At 36.7% G+C, this 18,821-nt stretch overlaps 1 protein-coding gene across 4 annotated transcripts in view; it reads right to left on the bottom strand.

Moving 5' to 3' along the window:
* Window positions 1–18,821, bottom strand: part of LOC109103180 (rap1 GTPase-activating protein 2-like) — a 56,657-nt gene that overhangs the window by 37,386 nt on the left and 450 nt on the right. For 2 of the 4 annotated variants that reach the window (XM_042771312.1, XM_042771313.1), the window contains exons 1-2: window positions 13,227–13,305; window positions 10,627–10,662 (exon numbers count right to left, since the gene is read on the bottom strand). The exons of 1 other annotated variant lie outside the window; for it this stretch is intronic. The gene's annotated coding sequence lies outside the window, so the exon portion shown is untranslated. Of the gene's footprint in view, window positions 1–9,724; window positions 9,958–10,626; window positions 10,663–13,226; window positions 13,306–18,821 lie in introns of those variants that run through there. One more of the 4 variants, XM_042771315.1, reaches the window with a different exon arrangement.

Here is an 18,821-nt window from a genome sequence, read left to right as displayed (position 1 = left end):
CAGTGACAAAAGAATGGCAGCAAGTCACATCAAATAACAATCAAGTCACCTTCACAGAAACACATGTGTTCAAAACTTGTTTTAAGGAGATCGTGAAGGTTAATAACACTGAACCAGACTATCGGAACACAAGGTTTTAAGGTTGCCATCAATCCAGTTTCTTTCTCAAGCTCTTGCGCTTTAAATTGATCAAAACAAGTGTACAGATAGGTCTATTAGCCAGCCTAGATAGAAATGTGTTAACCCTGTATGAAGAATGAGACAAGAAAAGACAAGGTGACTGAGAGAGCAGCTGGGTATAAATCCAAGCCAAACACTGCAGACAGAAATAGCCGAGCACTGCACAGGAGAAACATGTGGCCCTGGAGCCAAGCCCGGCCAAGCCAGAGCTCCTTAATGAGCACAGCGCTGTATCAGTGTGCGTATACACTTTCACACCAACACACAGGCTCTCATACACAAAGATAGGCTCATTCACATCTCTGAAACACATACACACACTATGGCAGCCACTTACACAAACACCTACTTGTGGACAACAGCATCTTACTGATATAATTAGCTTGATGGGAACAAAAACACTATGTGTGACACTGTATGACACTGATGCAGATGTACAGTTGGAGCCTACCAGTAAAAAAAGTGCTGAAACTACATGGTTAATTCAAAGGTCACAGGTAAGGGTGACCCTTGGATAGTTACTGAAAAAGTTAACTGTAAATTGGTTTGGAAAGAATCAACTTAAAGAATCAATTTAAACTTTGGAAGGCACAATAATGTGAAAATAATGTTGAATTCTGGTTGTCAGTCCTGAACGTACTTTAAGTAAAGGGAAAGAGCCAGCTGCTCATTATTGCAAAATAAACCCAGATATTTTGGCAGGTCTCAGGGGGGTTATTTTTGCGATAATGGCCAGCTGACTGGACAATATACAACTTATTTCATGGCTACGTAAAACAAAATAAAATATAAATATTAGATACAAATTTTACTTTTAACAAACATTTTAAAATGCTGCCTTGGAAATTAACAAACCCAGGTTCATTGGAAATACATGCCTGTATCAAGATTTATGCAAAATGATACTACGTTTCAAGACACTTTCAAAATAAAATGATACTTTCCAAGTGGGTGATTGCAGTTTTAACCGAAATAGATGAATATTGTCACGATCAGGTACAGAGGAAGAAAGTTTCTGTAATAAAGCAAACAAGCAATCCAAATGTGAGAAGGCAATGTAACCGTGTGTATACACACAAACAATACCAGACACCAACTGAATGAAAAGGAAGAACCTAAAGGAAGCAGAAACTAATAAAAATTGACAAAAGCACAACAAAATAAAAACTTAAAAATACTATATAAAATACTATAAAAACTATAACAATATTCTAAATATTAATAGTATATTTTCTATATAAATAATACTAAAATAACTGGTCTGAGGACTGAAATATGAGTCATGAAACTAGGTAGGTCAATTATATGGTTCACTGGTCTTTGTACAAAAAATATTTGAATGTTGCAACTGACCAATCAGAATCAAGCATTCCAGAGACTTGTATACTGAACCAATTACAATCTGATTGAAAGACATTAGCGTGTTTCTTTATGACAGTTTCAGCGCAAATGTGTTTTGCAAGGTGAGATATCTCATTCCGCGATGATGACAACTCTCTAACATAATGTGTTTCCAAGGCCAGGCACTCAATTTACGATTGTCGTTCTTCAAACATCATTTAGGATCAAGCCATCACCACTTAAATCTTCTCGGATCATGTCCTAATGAATGAATGTTTGCACGTTAGCACATGCATATTTTAAAACTGATTTCAATAATCTACAGGCTACAGAGCACTCATAATCACATACATAAAAGTGTTTCACTGTACATTTTTGTGTCTAAAAAATTGTAATGCTGATTTTAAAGGTCAAGGTCAATTCAATGTCTATGTACAACTGTAATTATGTTTAATAATGTACAGATGTGTCTGAATAAGTGAGACAGCAAGGTCAAGACGTGCTTACATTTACTGTAACAACATTTGAAAGAAAAAATAAACAGGTCATGAACATTCATTTCTAAGTTAGCTTGAGTACATAAACTAGTCTATTATGTCTATAATACACTATAAATTTTGTTGGGTTGCCCTAGAGTATCATAATGGCACTGCAGTGATGTTTCTGTTATTACTTTGAAGGTTCATGAAAGTAATAAGGTAATTTTCCTCTGTTCTAAGAGCAGGGGATCCAAAGTTAATATCTTTCTCTATGGCTTTGCCTCAGTATTAATCGAGTCACATGCTCTCTGTAATTGTATTTGTTACATCACTTGACTGTTTGCACTGTCGCTTTGGTCCAAAAGCATCTGCAAAATGAGAAAATGCAAATGTTATGGAAATTAAAGCTCGATTTGAGCACGACCTTTGGAAATGTCATTGATATGTGGCGCGATAACTTCTACTGAGAAATTTCAAGACAGAATTGGTGTCAAAGGATTCATTTACTAATATGTGTGTAATTGCTCGCTTATTTTAAGCCACAATCTACAGTACTATATGTCGAAACATCTTAAAACAATACTGCATACCTAATCGGGTAAGCAGAATAATAACAGTTTGATTTACAAAGAACTCTTTTATTGTTTCTTGACCTCTCAAAAAAGCATTTATCTCAACTTCATTCCACTTTACAGAAGAGTCCCTCTGGGCCGGGTGAAGGATTGGTCACCTGAGGTACAATAAGTAACATCATGAAATGGATCCCTCCAGGCTTATGCCACAACGATTCCCAGACACAAAGATTAAAACCTGAGGAATAAAAGACTCTCATCTGACGTCTATTAGCTTCCAAGCAAACCCCCGAGGAGCTGTGTTTTTCCCTATGAACTCAGAAGCGCAAGAATCTCATTTTCACACCTCATAATTTCATGGCAGTTTCTAACTTCATCTCTGAAAAAGACATCATCACTGTAATTATTAAGACCTCTCTGCTCTGACAAGGGGCATTCGGGACACTGGCCTAAAGATCATCTATCATTTGCAAGTGTCTGCACCCTGTGGACAAGCAATATGACAGGCTGTCTGGAGGTTAGTGTGACAAATCTTTCACTTATAGAAGTTCTGCAATCCCTGAGAAGAGTGACAGGGAACTCGGATAATGAGTATTATGTGCATTATGACAGATGATGGAGTTATGTGAAATTAAGAAATAAGGGACTTTTTAATTTAATTTTGAAAGCTCATTTTTTTTGTCTGATGATTTGTGTGACCTTTGTCATCCTCAAGCACTCACTTAATATTTAATAGCACTAATAATTTCAAATGTGACTAATGTGACAGACTTGTAAAAAAAACGTTCTGATAAAATGCTGTTGTTTTGAACTTTCTATCAGAGTTCAACATTGATAATAATAAGAAATGTTTCTTGAGATTCAAATCTGCATATTTGAGTGATTTCTTAATAAGGATCATGAGACACTAAAGACTGGAGTAATGGCTGCTGAAAATTCAGCTTTGTCATCACAGATAAATTACATTTTAGAATATATTTAAACAGAAAACAGTTATTTTAAATTCTAATAATATTACACATTATTACTGTATTTTTGATCAAATAAATGCAGCTTTGGTCAGGATAAGACTTCTTCCAAAACATTCAAAAATCTTTGCAGCCCCAAACTTTTGAGCAGAAATGCATAAAAACTGTACTTGTAGATTTTTTTTGTACACAAAATATAATACAGACATAATTAACAATTTTAGAAACTAGCATAAGTATTTATAATAATACTCTAGAAAACAAAACATGATGTGCCCCTATAGTTAATATTATCAGTCATTAGTGACATTGTAGTGAAAAAGTCATTTTAGAGGAAGTGCACTGATTAAAAATCACAAAGAAAAACGATTTTTCTTTGGCACAGTTTTTGTGCGCCCAAGAAGCATTCAAAATAAGACCAGAAACATGTGCAAAGAATGTTAATACAGTCATTTTTGATTGTATATCGACTTAAGGCAAAGAACCATTTGGTTTAACAATCCAAAATTTCAATAATTTTTCTCAAAAGACAAACAGCCTGGCACTGAAATCAATGTCCTGAGAATTAATTAATAAAAATTTTGCGCACATATAAAAGATGGTCTCTGAAATGCGCAACGACTGACGTTTTCTCATCTTTATGCAGCTACTAATTGCTTAGCTGCCCTTCCGTGCTGGAAAAGCAGGTTATCATCTCAGATTAATTTGGCTCAAGAGACACAGAGTGCACCATTGTTCCTCAGCAGCTCTATGAAAATAAGATTCTTTCTGTCAATGCACAGATTTAAAAAGGCTTCTGCATCTAATTTCTGTCCAATACTTTTCCCCACTCTTTCCATCATTTCCTGTCTGTTTTTCTCTCTGCCAGACAGAACATCCGTGATGCATCCAGTCAACCAGACTGATCTCCCCCCTCTCCTTCTCCTCCCAAACCCTTTCTTTCTCTCCTGCTGCAAATGTCATTTATTTAATTTGAGTCATAAATCAATTTGGTCCCATCCTTCTGTTTGTGGAGAGGGTTGACAAAGCTTGGTCTGACAATAGTTTAGCCCCTGCCCCAATTCCCCTCAGAGGAGGGCGTTTGCTTGCTGGAGGAGAGGAAAAACAACAGGATAGACTGATAGGAAATGAGTAAATACCAGGCGACCGATACGATATACAGTGTAGTATACCAGTACCACAGCCATGAGGTTCCTATGAAGAAAAGCAACAGGTAAAACGACAATAATAGCTACAAATGAGAAATCCACAAGCAAGCAAACTGATTTTCTCTCTCTCTCATCTGTGACGCAGACAGAAAGCAGTTGCTGCCCTTAGTTTTAATAGATTTCTCTCAAGTCATTCATGAGTGCACACCGAATCAGCTGCAGGTCTTCTTTTCATGCATATCTTATGTAAAAAGACAAAGAGAGAGAGGTCCAGAGAACAGGAACAGAGCGCAAAGGAAGAAGAGGACAACAGAGGTCAAAGTCAATTTACCTCATATGATCAAAATTATGGGCATATCCTGTGCGGGATGTGTCTCAATGAAAAGAGACATGTTTTAGCCTGGTCTTGTGTTCTCAATCCTTCTGCTGTTGATGGCACCATGCTTGTGCTTTAATGGCACCCACAGAATTGGTAATGCTCAGATAGAAATGCATAAACATGCGTTCCAAGTAGAGATGTACAATAACATATTGGTTATTGGCTAGTGTTACAGATTTTTTCATTTGTCAGTATCAGCCCATATTAGATATTTAATTGGATATTGGATATCTGTTTTACATTTAGATTATCTCTGATTAACAGCCATGTTTTCCAATTGACATCAAGAGTTTTCCAGCATTCACTGATGCAAAATAAACTCTTAGATGCAGACTTGGTGAAGGGCATCAGACCTGTTGTGCAAGTGACACAGCTGTTTTCATTGCTATAAAAACTATAAAAAAAAAAAAAAAATATATATATATATATATATATATATATATATATATATATATATATATATATATATAAAACACAACATTAAATGAATGAGACAAAAGGCAACAAATTTTAAAAATTTGCATACACAATTATTTTTAACATCATCTTGAATACTTTACTTACTTGTAATACTTACAACTGTTAATATTGACCAACCATGATACTAACTAGCATAACTAGTATGGTACTGATATATCACGCATCTTTAATATCACAAAAATTTCAGTATGTTATATATCATATTACGTTTGCATTTCGAACACAACCGAGATTAATGGAAATGCAAACAGATAGCTCTCTCCAGGAATCTTAGTCCTCCTTAATTGATCACATGACCAGCCTACACCTTAGGGGCTTTGAGTTTGAATCCACAGCAAAGACAAATGAAGCAAAAGCAACTATACTACACCCACCCTCCACCTTCCCTCCTCTGTATTTTTATTCTTCTTTCTCACCCTGATCCCTTTCAGATGCTCAACTCTTCCTGTGGTGCCGCTGCCCAGCGCATCCTCATCAAAATTCATTTTTCCAAGCTGCCTGACACCACTTCAATCAATAAAAAGAGTCCTTGACACGCTTATCTTTCATGTCACTGAGGCCGTTTTTGATTTTCTACACAATGTATATGCAGTAAGTCTCCAGGCTTTGGGACGTCAGCTCATTTGTGCACGAGTTTTCGATGGAAATGCGGATAACAGGATGTCACGGGAGACTTAGGGCCACTGAGATGAATTCAAAACAAAAACTGACTGACAGTTCACCCGGTGAGTGTCACATTCCAGAAGCGTTATTATGTGGGATTTATTCATCACTTTAACCTGCCACATCTCAAGGACATTCAGACCTTATGTGAAATCAAGTAAAGGCAAAAAGATGTACTTAGAGAACCAAAACTAAACACTCCTTCCACAATCTCCGCTCTGGCCTGCCGGAGGTCTCTGTTACCCACCTATTCAGACAGGAGAGGAGCATGAGCTATCTTCTCAGTGGCCTCTAGGCTTCTTTATGGCCCTTAAAAGCCCCATTAAAATCAAGCTGCCAGATGGCGCCCTTATCAGAGCTGTCAGAACACTGCAATGGGGGCAGAGTAGTAAATATTTGTCAGGACTGGAGATGCGGGCAGCTGCTTCTGAAGACAGATTTGTGGAGGAGGAGTAGTCGTACATGAGTCCGCAACACTGCACGCCTTCTCGGACAGATTTTGGCAGCCAACGTGTGTTTGTGTGTGAGAGAGAGGGAAAAGTAGGAGGTGAAGAGAAATACGATTCTACAGTTGGTGATAATCATTAAGCATCTGTGCCTTTGGGTCTAATAACAATAACACAAGCTGTCCTGGCCAAAGCCACGCCAAATGCCAGTGTCATCCAAAACAGCTGAACCAAAATATTCCACAGCCAAACTTCAGCGCTGTCAATCAGCACCAGGTGTTTTCATAGCTAATGATGAACAATGAAGCTTTCATCATGTTTGCCTTTCTCATGGCAACAAGGACTCTGGTAGGCTGGAATGTTCTGCTGTCTCTGATGTATTGCTACTCCATTGTCATGATGACCGTAGCCCACGAGAGACTGTGTCACATTGTCAACATGCTGAGCCTTATTCCTCAACACCCACAAATGAAGTGACCCTCTTTCACAAAGACACCCATTAAAAAATAAAGACAATGAGACGACACTGTTATGATTGCAAATAACCAAATATTTAACTAAAAATTAATTCAACAAAGTCAAAACTGACAATATTTACACATACAGTATGTACATTCTTAGTCTAATTGTGAACAATTCATCTAAACAAAAAATAAAAAATAAAAAATAGTTTGCTCTAAAACAGCTTTCCTTTTTCAACTGATGTCACTTATGTCAGCTCTGTTTTAGCAAACTCACATTTCGTTTAGGCATGATAACACCCACTTTTCACAATCTAATTAATTCCCAATGACTAGATTCAAGTCTTTTTTTTATCGCATTACAAAAGTGCATAAAAAACAAACAAAAGAAAAAAGAAAAGAAAAATGGAAACTAAATTGGTTGCAAACAGCTATTCAAACTGCATAAATTTATTTTGTGTTTAAATCATTAAAAATGACAATAGTAATAATAATAACCTTTTAATATTTTCAATATTAGCAAAAACAATTAGATTTTATTAAAACTAAGTATTATTAATAATAATAATATTAATAATAATAAAAGAACCAAAATGGGCTGCAAACCGCTATTCAAACTGAAGCAATTTATTTTGCATACTTAAATCATTTGAAACTATATAATAGTAATAATAATAACTTTATTTATTATATATGCACAGTTCTAACAACGCAAAGATCATGGCATGGGTTCATTTCCCAGGGAACACACATACTGATAAAATGCATACCTTGCAAACTGCAAGTCACTTTGAGAAAAAGTATACAAATATATAAACACTGTTTTCCTGAAAGCAGAAACGTTCAAGAACATTGCCCTCTGGAGGACAATTACTAAAAAAAAGAGACTGCATAATACCTGAATCTCTACTCCCCTCTAGTGCCAAACAAGTGTCAGAGCTAAGTGTAACCAATTTGAAAGAAATTATGCAAGTGTATGCAAAGTAAATTTACCCTGTTCTCATAAATCCCTACAAAAAGGTCAAAGTTGGCTATTAGGCACAAAATCAGGCTATTTTTGTGAATAAATAGATTCAAAGTGTATAGAATCTTTACAGAGTTTTGGGGGAAACAAGTGAGTTTTTGGTACATATCCATTAATAAATGATTGATGGATGCACTAATTAATATGTTGGATTAAATATGCAAAGAAAAAAATAGCAGAAGGTCAGAGCAGAAAGAAATTTATGCTCCTTGACATTTAACATTTTCATACGAGACCAAACTCATCTCCATACCATCTGCAGTTGTGTGTGTTGTTGCTCTCAGTCTAGTAATGGGTAATTGTGGGTCTATGCGTCTAATTGCCTCCTGTAGGACTAAAGGCATAATTGAGACAGCTGCAGATGTGGCAGGAGACACCGTTCCATCCCAAAAGACACTGTACTGAGCAGTCATACCGATCTCAGATCAGCCCGAACAGCAGCTTACTCCCATACCCCCATGATAGAAGCACAGTAATGACTCAGTCTGAACGCTCCCAGAGGTCTTTTCAGTCTAAACAGCTCATATCAAGTCTATAGGTTTCAGGGGCAGGTTGCTGACCCACAACCAAATTAGTTTATAGATAAAGGACAACAGTCTTTCAGAGTCACTTAATATCACTGCTGTCAGCCATTCACAGTACCCCTGTAGAACAGGCTGTTGAGCTCAATATTAGATCGTTATGGAGGAAGCTAATTAAATCACGGTAGTGGGGATGTGATTGTTTGTGACAGCTGAAAACAGGTCTTCAGGCAGTGCCTCATTTAGGAGTCAGATGTTTTACCTCCAGTCTTGTATTTAGACAGTAATCTAATGCAACTTAATTCCCTGTTAAACTCGGCATTTATGGTTTAAACATGTTTTTTAAACCATTTCCTCCCTGTGCATCTAAAAAAGAAAAAATGGACAATCAAGCTGATAAAAACAGCATTGAAAATGGAAATATACTATCCTAAAGGAAAGATAAAATTATTTATAATATCTTTAAAATTGCATTGTATTTAACTTTATTATTGTTTCTTGTTTTCGATTGTTTAGGATTTGTAAAATATTTGTAATGTTCTTGAAAGAAGTCTCTTATGCTCAGCAAGGCTTCATTTATTTGATCAGAACTTCAAAAAAAAAAAAAACGTAATATAGTGAAATATTATTGCAATCAAAAAATAAAAATTCTATTTTATTATATTTTCAATTTTATCCTGTGATGCAAAGATATTTTTTTAGCAGCTATTACTAATGATGCTCAAGAAACATTTCTTATTATCAATGTTTAAAACCGTTGTCCTACCTAATATTTTTGTGGAAACAGTGATACATTTATTCAGTATTCTTTGATTAATTTCTTCTTTGTTCAAAAGAGCAGCATTTATTTAAAATAGAAACCTTTTTAATGTTATAAATGTCTTTACTGTCACTTTTGATTAATTAAATGTCTATCTATCTGAAATATTATAAAAGCAGACCCTCTTGAATCAAAATACTCTGAATTGCACAAACACTAAAAAAAATGCAAATGCAACACAAAATATTCAAAACTCAGCAGAAACCTGTGGAAAACCAGAAGCAAAACCCAGAAAAACTCACCAGATTTTGCGAGGCATCTTACACGGTGAGAGGTGCACCCAAAATACACTGTTCTCTCTCTCTCTCAGTCTCTATATTTCTGTCTCTCCCTCTCCGTCCTTCCATTTCCAAACCATAGTCACATAACACTAAGCTTTATTACATAAACAAAAGCACCTGCATAAACAGGCACACACACGGGGCCTGATTATGCGTTTCTCTAATGTGGCCATCCTTCAGGTGGAGAGTGCCGGCCATTCACTTTGTAGTCGCAGATGCGATGTGGGGGAGGGGGATCGCTGGTTAGATTCTGCCCCGCAAAGCAAAGCCTCACACAGACAACCAACCCAGACACACCGACCTGTTCTTTTTCACACACACACACATTTTAGATGGTCCTCGCTTTGTAAACTCATTTCCATGGAGACCAATATAAATAGTAAGCAGGCACAACAGGGATTGTTATTCATGACAGAAAAACACACACAGAGACACAAGAAGAAATGTAACATGGCAAAATCTGAACGTGTATAAATGTCAGCATGTTGTCCTTCTCACACACACAGAGACCACCTGTGCTAATCCACAGCGGGGAACTTTGATGTCAATCCATTTCTGTCTATACTGAGCTCACGATTATTGCCTCCACTCCTCCGCTCACCTCTCTTTCATCCCGGCCAGACAGAATGATAGACACTTGAAGGTTGAGACAGTCATACAGAACAGGCATGTGTGGAGATCTCACACTAAAGAACTCCCACAAAGTCGGATGAGAATGGGCACGGAGAGTGAAATGATTGCTGAATCAATGGCTGATGTATTGATTGAATATTTAGGTGTGTCATTACGACAGAGATTTAGATGGATCAAGTCTTTTCAACACACACACACACACACACACACAAACACACAAACAGACTCACCGGGATCTCAGGGCAGCAATGCCGGACTTGTCAATCCTGCAGAGCAGGAGGGAAAAAGAAAGAGAAAGAAAAATTAATAAATAAAAAAAGACCAAAATCATTGCTGCACCCTTTGAGTCAATTAGATGCACACCACGTAAACACTTGAAACTGATTTTCAAGCCGAAAATACATAACATATTCCAGACAAATGGGAATGCTGCCATTATTTATAATTAATAAGCCATAAACTCTCAAAAATGGAATAAATTATCATACAGTCATCCTATATAAAAAAAGTATTTTTAAGGCTCTAATAATAAAATGTTTTTAATAATCAATTGGTCATAAACAATTCAACTGTCATCAATTTATTCAAATCTGTGTAATGCTTATTAGGATTATCAAGCACAAAACATTACAAAAAAAGCACCGCATAATTATAACAGGAGTGGTTTGTAAGACTTGTTCGCTATATCCCAAGTCTTCTGACATTATATGACAGCTTTGTGTAAAAAAACAGACTAATATTTTAACTAAATTTAAAATGACATAAATATTAAATATAATAAAATGAAAAAAAAAAAACTCTACATATTAGTACTCATTCAAATCCAGTTTTGCAGAGTACGAAATATTTATTGTGCATGCAGATCTGATGAAATGGTCTGTCTATGATCTTAAAAGAATGAGTCTACTTCTGTTCAATTTGTTTCTCTGTACTAATTTCTTGAGTTTTTTTCTAATTCTACTGAGGCCTAATTATTGTTATTAGCCTGATGTGGAGAACAGAATGAGGTTTATTATTTCAGCTAAATGAGTGATGAGCCAAACGCACACACTGATATTTTGCCAGCACCACAGACAAAAAGTTTGTATTTTTACACTTTTTACACTTCAGAACTACATCAGCATATCCCTGAGGAGTTTCAGAGGACCGTTTGCATATACGTAGGACATTTCAAACATTTTGCCCATTTGAATGTGTGAACATTTACAGCCCAGTGATGAAACTGCGATGTTCTATTCCAGTCAGAGGGTCAAACGTCAATCATTCACCTTTAACCTGCAGCACACACAAATGGATACATTAGAATGCAAAGAGGAGTTGACTTATTAATTTTCTCTAGGAACCAGTTCACAGTCCCTTAAATTATATTCTCTATCTATCAACCCGTAGCTAAAGTTACTAAATGTGTATATTAATAAACCAAGCAAGTGACTCTGACAGCAGAAGGCAAAAAGAAACCAGTTCTGAAAGATTTTTTATTTGATTGTGTTTTGATTATCTGTCTCATCGAAACATGCTCTCTACAATGAAATTCATATTAAGCTCAGTGCAGCCAGTGATGCTGATGCAAGTAAAGATGTTAGATATAAACCCGGTACCGCCATGGTCCCAGTTGTGACGCATTCATCTAATCAGTGTGTATTGTCAGATATGGCAAGCTTCGTCACTCCCCGTCACTATCAGAACATCATCACCGGCCATCCACGCAGCCACAAGGTGCACCATCATTAAAACCACAACAGTCTGCATGTTCATGATGGACTGCAGCTGCATTAGCACGTAAAGAAGTGTTTCTGTTCATTTAAGATACTCCACAGAGTTCTTGAATGACATGGAGCACTCATTCTCTTTCTTGAATTACATTTGGTCACATATAATCATCTCCTTCTTTCCATCTGCCATTTACTTTTTTGTTTCCTTTTCCTCATAAGGAAATTTCTGTCAACAGCTCCAAGCCTACAGATTATTCCCTCAGATTCTATATATTTTGCAGAGTTCATTTATTGAAGATGTTGTGAATATCTCATACTGTACCTGAGCTGAAGCACAAAACGTACATTTCGATTGGTCAAAAAAATATTACAAATAATAATAATTGGATTGTTAAAGCTTCAGCTTCAGCTTTGCCATCACTGGAATAAATAACATTTTATAATAATATAATTACATTTTACATTTAAAAAAAATATATTAAAATTAAAAAAAACTTAAAAATTGTAAATATTTCACAATATTGCTGTTTCTACTGTATTTTTTGTATTTTAAATGGTATTTTAATAGTAGCTTATGTGCATTTTTATGTACATGCCTACTGTATAAAAATAAGAACAATGCACACAAAATAAGCCTGACAGCAACTGAAATGATTTTCAATTTCTTTTTCATTTTTGCCCTTGTAAAGAAAACGTCAGTCTTAAGGTCAATCATTGTTTTTCACCTTTTATAAAGGCTGAAAGACACTTTAAAAGACCTATTAAAAGAAAATTTAAGGAAAAATCTAAAACACATAATCTTATACTATATGGACAATTTTGCCTTGCCTGATGCTGTACTCTGCCAAAATATCTAAAAAAAAAATATCTAAATTGAAATCTATGAAATGTATTATGAAAAGGAAAATGTGGCCATGTACAATTTGCCATCTTCCTAAAAAAGCAAGAAAAATCATACATATCTGAAGGATTATATGCAGGGTTTTCTATTAGCAGAACAAAAACCCTTCTCATTCTATACCTTAAATAAACTCAAATGCACTGAGATCAACTATACTGAAACACATTTTTATATCAGAATTTGAGGCCAGAGGGAAACAAAAAAAAAAGTATCCTACCATCCAAAGCCACCAAATGACACACTTCTTTTTCTCCTGTACATGCTGACCACGCACTTTCTTTCTCTTCTTTTGTCAGTGACAAGAATTCTCATCTCTTTCTGTTCTTTTAAGGGAGGCCACCAGGGGGAATAGTAAGGGACAAGAGGGAGGAAAACTAATGCCTCCTCCTACCTGTTTCCCACCCCTTACCGCCCACCCTTCTCCACTTCACCTCTCTCTTTACTTTATAAAAATGTCTGTGTGTTGCTTTTTAGGTCACACCAGCTACTCATTATTTCCAGCAAAGTACCCGCACAGGAAGTACAGAGCCATTTATGTAATGACTTCTAACCAATTGGTCCCAGGGTGATTTTTAGTGGATTTCATGATGCCATTCCCTGTCAAAGTTCACACAAGTTTAACTATGAACATCTAATATTTAGCCCAATATCACTCCTGCCTGTGTGAAATTCCTTTCTAATTCAAAATGTCATGTTTAATTCAATGTGTTACTTGTCATTTCTTTGTAATTATTTGTCAAATGTAGCAAGTTCTGAGTGAAAATAGTTTAAAGTATTTAAAGTAAATCCTACATCCTAAATTATTTTCCCACACCCATGCATTAACATCCACTTCAATAATGATTAATGCTGGCCATGGCAGAACATCAATATACTGTATGTGGTAATCAGACAAGTATCACTTGAATTTCCCTCACTGGCTTTGTGATTCAACGAATGGAAAGGGTGAGATGTTTCATGGCGGGTCACAGGCATTGATTAAAAAAGGATTTGTTCACACACACACACACACACACACACACACACACACACACACATACACATACAGTCAGCCGCACTCACACACAAATATGACAGAAATGATCTATCTAAGTGCATCGGACCCCAGCTAACAGCTGTAGCGTCATGGCAGACAGAATGCAGGCTGTCAACAGTCGACAAACTCAAGGCCGGTCCCCACGGCGTGAAGTCAGAAGCTCATAAAGCGATGACTCAGCATGGGTCCAAATAGCCTGATGCCTGATCTACTGAATCCTCGACTGTCTCTTGTTATTGACACCTTTATGTAACACAGAGTTTGTGCATGAAAGTAAATGAAATAGATCAGTCATTTAGATATTAACATTATTTTACATTATTTTGTCTAAATTAAAGACATAAAGCTAAAATCAAATGTTGAAAAAAATGTTCACATACATTAATTTTGGAATTTGCTAAAGATTACATTTCACAGTTTTAAAGTTTTAACAGTTTTAAAGTAGTGATTTTAAATATAACTTTAAGTGAGCGCTAGATTATGGAAATGTGAACTTAATATACAAATAAGGGAAATAAACATTTCTAAAATTTAAAAAAAAAACATCCACAATGACAAATATGGGTGTAGAAACCATCTTAGCTCAAAAATTGCTAGTAAATTTCACAAATAATTACTAAGAAACGGCACTGAATTAAATGCGAAATAGAAAGACTACTACAAAAAATCTTTTTACAGTGTAGATACTGCATCAACTAGCCATATACTGAACACTGACCACTCCATTAGACAGTTTACCTTTTCCTCTCTTGAGACACAGCAGTATTTCTTCTCTGATAAAGAAGAGTGAAGGGCGTACATGTTGTGAATGAGTGATGAAAGAGAGACATTGAAAAACAGTGAAAAGTGTGAGGCAGGAAGTGAAAAGGCCCTTCTCTTACACATTTATCTGATTTGGAAATCACTTGCTTCCCGAATCAATTCAAATGCCCTTTGAACTTCCTGAGGCATCTACGTGCAATTCACCGCAGTCCATTAAGAGTAAATGTAAAACTCAAATAGAAATACAATGATGCAAAATTTGACCAGAAGGCAAGGACATAAGCAGTCATTTCGAAGGCATTGTTATCCAAAGAAATGATTAATGCACATATTTTTGAGTCAAACCAACAGTAGGAACCGGAAATCACACAATATGATTTACCCAAGTACCTACACAAGTCAGCAAGATATTTTATGGTTTTGAAAGTCTCTTCAAAAGGCACATTTACTTTGTAACAATGTTAAAGTCTCTACTGCCACTTTTGATCAATTTAATGTGTCCTTGCTGAATACATTTTTTATTTCTTTTAAAAAGTCTAACTGACCGCAAACTTTTAAATGGTAGTTTAAATAATGAACATCCTTTCTGAACATCATTTCATATTATTAACCAATCAAACCCCTAAAACTATCCTTATCCCCAACCCTACCCATAAAACTTAATATTATTTTTTTGTTGTTGTTGATTAGAATGCTACAGAAAACCAATTCCTACTTAAGTGGGACCTAAAGCATGAAAACTCAACCCTTGGTGACCATGATATTGCTAAGGAGATTTTGTCTCCTGTTGTTCCTGGAACAAAATTTGTTTAAACATAATTCCACATCTACCTCTAATCTTAACCTTAACCATTAACTACCCTTATAAATGACAGGTTGATAGGCTAAGAATGTTTTACTATGACTTTTTATCCTAACCAGCCAAGCAGTCAGAACATTTCGTCAATCCCTTGGTTGCTGCCGCCCACTCTGATATCGCATTGGTCTAACACCCTGCTTCTCACTACAAATATCTACTGGTTGGCTGTAATTGTGTCAAGTTGTGAAGCAGTTTTGCATTCAGTCTGAAAACTTGTTGCAGCGCTCCTGGAACACCAGGCCTAACAGTTCGTTCACACCAAGGATGCTAACTAACTATAAAGTTTTAATGATAATTTAAATTCTATGAGAATAGAATTCCACACCACAACTGCAACATTAACAGTCATACATTTAAAATACTATTTTAACCTTAGCAACTTACATTGCATTTAAAGTACACATTTTTAACAGTTTTTGAACCCATAACCTTCTTCACGTTCACTTTCAGAATGCTAAAACATTGACAGCAATCAGAATCCACCTGACTTTAAGGTGGTGGACAACATAACTGCAGTGCATGCATATGATAAACAGAACATTATCGTCCCCTGGTGTGGACACTAGTTATCGATACAGTTATCTATATAGTCATGGTTCTTGGTGTGAACAGGCTTTAACTTTAAACTTTATACATCAAAACACAGGTGCAACAAGGATGGTGATCCAGCCTAGATCTTTAACCATTACACCAAAGACGCTAGACTTGCATTCTGCAGTCACTGGAGTGTAATGCATAGGTTGCAGTTGTACTGAACAGTTGAAGTGAGGCGCTTGGCATGATTGTGCTCTACCTAATGGACTGAAGACGGCGTTTTGTGGGCTCCAGCACCCCTGAGCCAAGACGGAGTGATGGTTCTGTTTTCCAGTGCTGCCGCTAAATGAACGGCATGCTCTCTCATTAGTTTAGTGGGTAGAGAGGGGGTCGTATCACTCACAGACAAGCACTCACACGATCTGGCTCATTAGATCTACTGTCTGGGCTTCCCCTTATCTGTCTCTGGAATCGAGCCACCAAAACGTGAAATTAGGACGACAGATTCTGCTTTGCTTTTATTCCACCTCATTATTTTTTCCCTTCACCTCTACACAAAACCTTCCGGTGTGTTTCTACTTAATATTCTGCTCTCCAAATCCTCTTTTTTTGGTATGTTCCTCTCTTCAGCCTGTCTTACTGTACCTTCTCTCTCTCACAAGGCCATCTCACATTTTGACTACCCATGCTCGACTCTGTCCCTGATCCACTCATGAGTGATGAATGCCACTCTCTCACCCGTTTCCGTGATGTGCGAGAGGATTTCGATAGCCGTGACAAAGAGCTCAGCTACTACACCCACTCACAGCCTGCAATCCGTTTACACCCACCCAGTCGGCACATCAAACACATCCACATGTGTGTGCACACACACACACACACAGAAACAAATGCTGGTTTCTGCAGTGCTTCTAGCTCTTCATCCACTACCGTATCTTTTTGAGCTTACAGAGAGGGGTGGACAGCACAGCTCTATGGCATGTGGTTTATGAGCCTCGCTCATGTTGTCAATAGACAATCTTGATCACTTGTTTGATGTTCCTTTCTCTTTCCTTTTTACACATTTCTTTCCCTGAGAAGAGATGAAACGAGACAAAATGAAATGTAACAAAACAAGAATAAATAAGAAAGATGAGAGGAAAAAAAGAGATGAGACAGGGAAAGAGATGAGACCAGAAAGAATTGATAAGATGAGATGCAAAGAGATCCAAGAAAAGAGAACAGAAGATCAAAAAGAAGAGATGAAATGAGAAGGAAGAAACTAGGCAAGCAGAAATCAAGAGATAAGAGATGGGACAAGAAGAGAAAAGACAAGAAAATAGGATGAGACAAAAAGTAGTGCTTAGAAGAAAAGAAATGAGACAAAATGAGAGGCAAAAGGAGTAGAGACCAAATGAAAACAAAACAAAACAAGCAAAATGAGATGAAAAATGAGATGTTAAGTAAAGAAGAAATGGCATAAGATGATGCAAGCACAAATGAGGCAGAGACCAAAACAAAACAGAGACAAAAAAGAAAGGAAAAGAAACTTAGACAAGATAAGATGAGATGAGGCAAGACAAGAGACCAGATGAGATGCTAAACAAAACAAAAGTTGAGAAAACCAAGCAACAGGTGAGAAGAGAAGAGAAGAGACTGGATGAGACCGAATAAAACAAGTCAGAAGAAAAGAAAAGAGAGGAGATTAGATAGGTTGAGAACAGAAAAGATGAGGCAATAAGAGATGAAAAAGGAAACAAATGAGACAAGAGCAAGAGACTAAGAGATGAGATGAGATGAGATGAGACAAGACGAGATGAGACGAGACGAGACGAGACGAGATGAGATGAGATGAGATGAATTATCGCCCTATGGGGGGGGGGGGGGGGGGGGGGGGTATGGGGGGGGTGGTGTAGGATGTTGACAGCGAAAGAGACTTTTTGAGCAAGTGAGAAAATGAGTGATGGAGAAATCATCAGATGAGTATCCCAATAATGCAAGGATAAGGACAGAAAGGAGAACAATAGAGAGAGAGGCTGATGTGCACGGCAGAACCCACAAAAGACCTAATTAAGGCGTAAAAGTGAACTGTGCATTGTGACACTGTTGCACTGAAGAGGAAAGGAACATATGGTCCATTTACCACTCTAATGTACATGCATCTAAGTAATCAAACTAAAATTACACTCAGCAGCAGCTCAAGCTACAGGTTGCAGTAATAGCCACAGTTGTTCAGCAGAATGTGTAGACATGTTAAACCCAAGATCATATTTCGTTTCCTGCTACAACCACAAGGAAATGTGACTGTGCATACATTTAAACTGTGTATGAATGATGTTAACACTACATTTATGATGCTGACAATCCCTTTCATTTTATCAATACACAAGGCTCTTTATGATTTAAGATCACTCTCTGTTTACCAAATCCCACACAGCCCGTGCAGAATGACTCGTGTGCATCATCCACATACATTATTTATGTCTAAAAATTGAGCCATCGTGCTGAAAATGTCCTTCTGGCTGCCACAAACAATGGCATACACTAAGGGAATGAGTCACTAACGCAACACATACACACACACACACAAGCAAAACACAAGCTATTAATTTAGATAGCGGAGTATGTTTTAATATCACATG

The sequence above is a fragment of the Cyprinus carpio genome, chromosome A15, assembly GCF_018340385.1.
Source record: "Cyprinus carpio isolate SPL01 chromosome A15, ASM1834038v1, whole genome shotgun sequence".
Classification (NCBI taxonomy): Eukaryota; Metazoa; Chordata; class Actinopteri; order Cypriniformes; family Cyprinidae; genus Cyprinus; species Cyprinus carpio.
Note: the sequence above shows the minus strand (reverse complement) of the source record. Positions and strands in the feature narration are given on the sequence as shown.